Below are 7240 nucleotides of genomic sequence, written 5' to 3'. Positions count from 1 at the left end.
TTATCAATGACCAGAGTGAGTGCCTGTGCTGTATAGTTTCTTTTATTGAATATCAACAGTGAATATTTCTAAACATGTGTGGGTTGCTTCTTCTTGAATAAAGTCCTAAATTGTTTCAACAAAAATAAATAATTTATGTTCTTCTTATTTAAAATTTTGAGCTTGGTTGTGGTACAAAAAGACTTGCATCTGCAGCATAAACAGAACAGGAAGTGTAAGAGTGAAAAACATTTTGAGAAATACCGACCCATTGATAAAGCATATCAAATACTGCTCAAGAACTTAGGTGCGAGTTGGGAGCATTCATGATCCTATACAATTTGTATAATTAATATGATTAATCAACTAGATGATACTTGATTAGCATTCACCTTTCTGTAAGCCGTCCCTCTCAGACATAGTGCTCCTCTTAGGGGCCTCGTGCAAGAGTTGCTGAGGCTGCAGCGATGAAGCAGCAGGCCCCTGACGGCAGCAGCCAGCAGCCATTACAGACCTGGTGTTGTGTGAACAAATCTGCAAAGGGAGAGAGCATCTGTGCCTGTGAATGTGTTTATGACTGTCCTTGGTAGGTCTGAGTGTTTGTGCTCATGTTTGTGTGTGTGATCATCTTCAGGCTACAGCTGACCGTTCTCTTCATAATAGACCAGCTCCCAGTCCTCTTTGCCTCGTTGACCTAAGTGATCACTTATAGCTGTCTTGCTAGTGCATGGGGATTTGATTAATGGTGTTTAGATAGACTGCCTTGGTGGGTTTACTCCACTTCATCATGTGCCAGAGGAAAGTTTATTAAGCAAGAGGAAAATACAAGTCTAATAGTTCTGCTTTATTTCCTGAAGCTGTCTTAGTGAAAGTACTGACAAAGCAGATTTAATATTCATAATTGAAAGGTAAATATAAGAATGTTGGGTTTGAATTATCTTGAGGAAGAAAATGTTCCACTCAATTGTGGTAAAATGTGCTTGTTCAATCTATTTTCAAATGAAGATAAAACAAATACAATAAGCCTCTGGAGTATTTCCCCCCTTTTTGTATTGAGGTTAGTGGTTCATCTTGACTTGTAAACAATCCTTAATGACAACTTTGTTATTAAAAGACTGACGTAATGATCTGTTAATCGTCAACTATTGTTTCTATAAGAAATGTGTCTGCTCTTGATGTAGACAATAACATATGGCTGACAGAATGGTCACAGATAAGAAGCATCAGAACAGTTATTTTGCTCTGTGAGGAGTTAAGCTCCTAAGGTGAAATATATGCAGCTTTGCACTGCACACCTGTGGCGTTGGAAGGTAATTCTCCCTGGAACACAAGCTATCAACGTCTCCCTGAAATATTTATTTCAACATAAATTAATCAATTTAGATTAATATAATGCTTGGTTTGACAGCCACGCCTGCTTGCTGTACTTGCATGTGGGGCTTGATTGAAATTATCACCTGCAGCAGTCTCAAAAGACACATCAGTCATGAATCAGTGTGCCTGAAACTGTGTAACAACCCCCATTTAAGATGTGCCATCACCTCAAGTGAAAGAACAAATTACAAGATAAGATGATGTACTGTGTAGGAGACATGCTTTAACTTTGCAAAGAGCTATAGAAGAGCAGCAAGCCAAGGAGACATATAAAACTTGCCTGGTATGTTTTGGTTGGGCTTGTCCGAGAAGCAGATGGAGAAAACCATTTTAGTAAATTGTGCTTGGACATACAAGCAGATATGTGTTGGGCCAGGTCAGATAAGAATAGTCATACATCCCCATTCACTGAATGAGGAAAAATGTATTGTAATACCACAGCCACTTTATGACCATTAGAGATTTGGTCCTTGCAAAAAACTTTTAAATGTATCATTTTGAGGTACAAAAATGAGTTTTAGGGGTTTGGGACTTTAAATAAATCTGGAGTGTAGATCAAATCTGAAGTTTTCATGAAGATGTTTCAAAGTTGTCTTGATTAATTTGCATTTAATATCTTGATTTGGATATTTATTACATAGTCTGGCCTCTGCTCTGTAAGAAATCATCTTGGGCAATGACAATGACAATGACAATTGCAAGAAACCTTACTTTTGAGACCAACATGTTGAAAGGGACTCTTAAATCTATGGCAAGTACTTCCCTGCAACTATCATTTTCACTGAGTAGAAATTGTACCTCAGCCAATAGTTTGAAAACAATGCCATTGGAAGAGTAAGAGGCTACTAAAAAGCTAAAATTTCTTAATGCAGTTCATACTGTTTCTACATGCCAATGTTTTATGGACTATAACACAGAGGTATTATCAATGCCACAATAGCAGTACAGCTCTTTGTTACAAATGTGATAAAGATAAATTCCTGCCTAAATATGATAATTCCCAACAAATAACATTACAGTGAGTCAGACACTTTCTTATCATGCTAAGGAATTACACAATGTTCATTTTTACGTCAACAGCCACAGTGTAGGATAGATCACTTCCCCTTTCACAGTCTGCCTTTGGATTTTTTGTCATATGATAGATTCTTGGCTCTTGATACCTGTTTAGCAAGTGTTGCACAATGCCAACAGTGACAGAAATGGAGATACAGAGTTATTCCAGGACACTGAGAATATGTAAGACTATTATAATATGGAGCAATAGGCCGTCTGCCCCACTCATCGCCTTTCACTTCCATTATTCTCGACTGATAAATGACTCTTGCAGCTGCCCCTGATAAGAGACTTCCCTTCCGTTTCACCAGCTCTCAATTCAAGGCTTTACACTTAGAGTATAAAAGATCCTCTGGTAACAGAGTTAGTGACTTATGGTTTGCTATCAAGGAATAGGGCTACGACCACATGCACTGTTCTTAAGAGGGTGTTGATAAAAACCCCCAGGGGTTGGGGGAACAGTTGGGAGTGTGGGGCTTCAGAGCTTCCATGGAATCACTTGTGTGTGCATCACTAACAGTGACATTTCTTAATGCAAAGGCCTAAATCTTGAAAAATATAACTAGATAAAGGATGTTAAACTGTGAGTCAATGGATGTCCTTTTACAGACTGTGCAAAACTCGAATTTGCAAACCTTCAGCAACATTCTGAATATGCCTTTGGTCAAACCATGCAGCTCATTATCATGAAATATTTCTATATCCGTTACAAATAATGAACTTACGGTGAGAACTATCAAATTAACATGCACCACCAAGCCATCCATAATATAAGATGTTCTGACTTATTCAAATCATGCTAGCATGCTCGATTTAACTGGAACTTTAGCTTGCCAGCTAGCATAATGTTAGTGTAGCGGTTGATGGAACATCAGTACAGTCACTTATGAAATAACTACTCATTTCAGTTTCCCATTTCCCTCCCTACTTTACTATCAATCTAATGGTAGGATGTAAAATCAATATGTGAGCTTATAGTAGCAAATTTTTGGATATTTGCGAAAACATAAGTTGCATTTTGAGCTGGTCTTTATGATTGTGTCATGTTTATATTTCAGTTGTTCATGTTGAATTGTTAAATATCAATGTATAGGAAGCCAGTGTGTGTTGAAACAGTTGTCTTGCTGCTTGATATTGAGAATGCCTCAAAGCTCACAAAAATATATTTTGTGGGAGATTGGATCTTTTGGGAGGGAGCTACACTGGACACTAGGCACAGATACAGTGTTCTGCTCTAAAACAACAAATAGCAGTGTAAACATCGATTTAGTCTGCTGTTAAGAGCTTATTTTGCTAAACTAAAGTCTCACAAAGTTTCTGTCATGCCTGGATTATTATCAGTATCAAGAGAAGGGATTGACAGGAAGAAGTACATGTGTGAAAGAGGTTACATTTCTCAACCTAAAAAGAAGATATCCTTCGGTGCTTTGCAAGCTCAGTTACTGGGTTGTTCTACGACTTTCTGCTCTTTTTTCCACTCTGGAAAAAATTGGGGATTATCGCAGAAAAGATCCATTCTTCCAAGCTGAATTAGAGAGTAATGATGCAATCGAGGCTGCTGACTAACCCTGATCTAATTTTCACTCTCCCCAAGAAAACCTTTGTATATAAAAACTTGAGCAGTACAAAAAGAGCCCTCTCCAAGTTATGAACCCCACAGCAAATAAATCAAGCAGCAAAGTATGATGAAAGGGTATTGAGTATGGGCACACAATTTATTTGAACCAGGCTTCCTTCAAAAGGCACAGCAAGCTCCTTGCAGGGTGACTCACTGGTAATCGAGGATAGAAGGCACGTCAGCGACAGCCTGTATCTGCGCTGTCACATCCCATCGCACAGACAATGTATCACTCCATTCATAATACAACCAGGCTTTGATGTGCCTGAATACACCCAGTTACACCATCCTCTTTTAAGTTGGTAAGTGGGTGGATCATGCTAATCTGTACATCTACATGGTTCCCTTCTCAGTGATCAAGCACGCTGACTCCAAATAAGTGCTGCAGGGCCAAAAGTGTGTTTGGCAGAGGAAGGGCAGGGATTTATGAGGCATAATTGCTGTTAATAACCTTAGGGCTTGCAAGTTAGTTTTTTTCAACACTGCTTATGTAAATGTTATCTTACAGCCTGCAGTAATTTAAATAGTTCTACAGTAGCACAGTTTTGTGCAGATGTGTTAAGAAGAAAAGCTTTGTGGAATAAAATTAATGTGCAACGAAAAGATGCCCTCACTGTGGGCAGAAAGAAAATATAAACCCTTGAAGGGAAAATGATCAGCTCCAAGTCTTTAGTCTTTTTCAAAGGAGAGTAAGGCACCAGTCCTATTGTGTAGGATGAATTTCAATGATTTGCACATTTTTTAATCAACAACAAAACAAAACTGATCAAATCTGTGTCGCAGGTGGAAAGGCTAACTGAGCTGATCATGATGAGCAGTGGCTGAGCTGATTGGGGTATATCTACAAACCCCCCATGTCATGGTTGCTGCAGACACACAGTAGTGAAATAATTGGCATTCATTTACTGCTTACGTTTCTCCTGCTTAGCCAGTATCAAGCAATCGCATGGCTGACAGACGCAGCCATGCGATTGTGTAGAAATTTATTTTATTTTGTAGCTGTAATATTGCAGCTCTGAACCAGATCATGTGTAGGAATGGTCAAAGGCTTTGCTAAGTCAAGTAAAGAGGTGAAAACATGTCCAGGAGAAAATGTGAACCCATATTTATCTTCCTCGAAAACAATTAGGGTTCTTATATGTCACAAATAAAGTATTTGTGCCTTACTAGTCTGGCTCTGTGCCACTCAAACAGTAAAATGTAATATACACTATGTCCCTCCCAACTGCCCATCAATTCATTGTACAGAAATCATCTCATTGTATGTGCGTACGTTTCAAGTTTGTAGCTAGTTGTTATATCAAGTGAAGACAAGAGTGCAAAAAAAATTAAACTTTTACTGGATAAAGGTTACTGTTTAGACTGGATGTCATTATGATATATTCCCTTATTTTCACTGTAAATTCAGACATGCTTTGTTGTCTAGCCAAAATCCAGACAAAGATCGATAGCCTCTGTCGTCTTCTCATTCTTACTTGAACATGTGGGATGTATGAAGATTGAGCTAATTAGCGATACATACAAGACTCATCCCCCTGCCCACCATTGATTTTAGCTAATCAAGAGCTCATTGTTAGAGTGTGGTTTGCCTCAAATGATCTCAACTGACTTAACTCAATTAGGCTGTGTATAAACCTTCCTGAGGCTGACGCCTCTCTTTGTTAGGATGACAGTGATGACAAGGAGAATCGTATGAGAAATATTGATGAAAAACAATAATTAATATGTCAGCAGCAGAATAGGAAATGGGAAATGCCACACTACTGCTGACCGTGGGATGTGAGTCCGGATATCAGGATCAACAGAATTTGACGAGATATTTTGTAAAAAGAAAAACAGAAGCTGAACCCAAACTTAACTAGTTTCAGGATCATTGATGCAACTAGTTTCAGTCTGTCTAAATTTAGTTGTACCAGCCAGTACTCCTGAAACGGTTATTTCTGATGTTTGTTCATACCCTTAAATACAACTCATAATTAAATCATATGAAGTACTGCCCCTTCAAATGGCATGAGAGAAATGTGCCACTCTGAAGCTCTTCCACAATAAGATTGATGTCATTGTGAAGTCCATCGTTTAACAATTTAGAAAGTCTGTGAAAAGAGGAAGTGGGGTGGATGGATGGAACAGCAAAGTGCTGCGCTTTCAACCATGGGCCTTTGTGAGATGTGGAATTGAGACCAACATTTTTTCTGTCAGTGGCACAGCAACAATTTACTGAAACACTTTTCTCACTTCCTGGTTAGACTTAGACAAAAAACTTTATCACTTCCCAGTGGGCTTTAGGCGACAAAATCACTTGGTTAGCGTTAGAAATAAAAACTGCTTCATAATAGCTCATGGTTAGGGCTAAAAAGTATATGAGACCACTGGGTGTCTCATATTTTTCGAACGTAAACAGTGCAATTCTATCTATATGCATGAAAAAACAGCACATTTTGGGAAGGTGAAACATCTTAGTTGTTGCCATCTTTTGCTAAATAACTCAAAACTAACCTGCTTTAATGCTCTTCTCTCCTTTTTAGTCACTGATTGGACAATCTATTCTATGGCATACTTCAGTTTTGCTGTTTCATTTTAAACAGCCAGGTGTTTCCATTAATTGGTTTGAAGCAAATAAACTAGGCTGCATAGTGTTGGCAGTGGGAGTTTAGTTTGACTCCATTGCTGCTTGTAATTCAGTAGCAGAAGTTGTTGTTTTGACCAGAAATGAACCTTGTGGGTGAAGAAACAAATAACTGCAGTGGGTATCTACAAGAGGAAAGAGGAGAGAGTTCTTTTTCAGAGATGACTTGAATCGCTGTGAATATCTGGAATATTAAAGCATATCTTGGAAGATGTCAGTCAGTGACGTGAGTTTGGCTGCTGAGTCACATCAGTTCAATCTTTGTCCGATCCGAGGTAAGTCAAACAGATGTTTCTATTCCCCTAATGTTGGGAATTAGAAATAATTCAAAATTTCTATTACAAAGGTTGTCTGAGCTGTTATTATTATTAAAGCAAAAAACAAAAAATCTTTTCAGGAATTAGAATAAAAAGATAAACAAATGGAGTAATGTTGGTATGAAAACACAAAGCAGAGCCAGACAAAAGCCCTCCCTCCCATCATCAGCAAATATATAGCCACATTTGTCTCTATATAAAACAATAACAACCAGCCAGCCAGTAGTTGTTAATTTCCTCTTCGCTTCAATTGACTCTGTAAGCTTTTTC

The sequence above is a fragment of the Leuresthes tenuis genome, unplaced genomic scaffold, assembly GCF_036924035.1.
Source record: "Leuresthes tenuis unplaced genomic scaffold, fLeuTen1.0.hap1 SCAF_6, whole genome shotgun sequence".
NCBI classification, from domain to species: Eukaryota; Metazoa; Chordata; class Actinopteri; order Atheriniformes; family Atherinopsidae; genus Leuresthes; species Leuresthes tenuis.
This window is presented reverse-complemented; position numbering follows the sequence as displayed.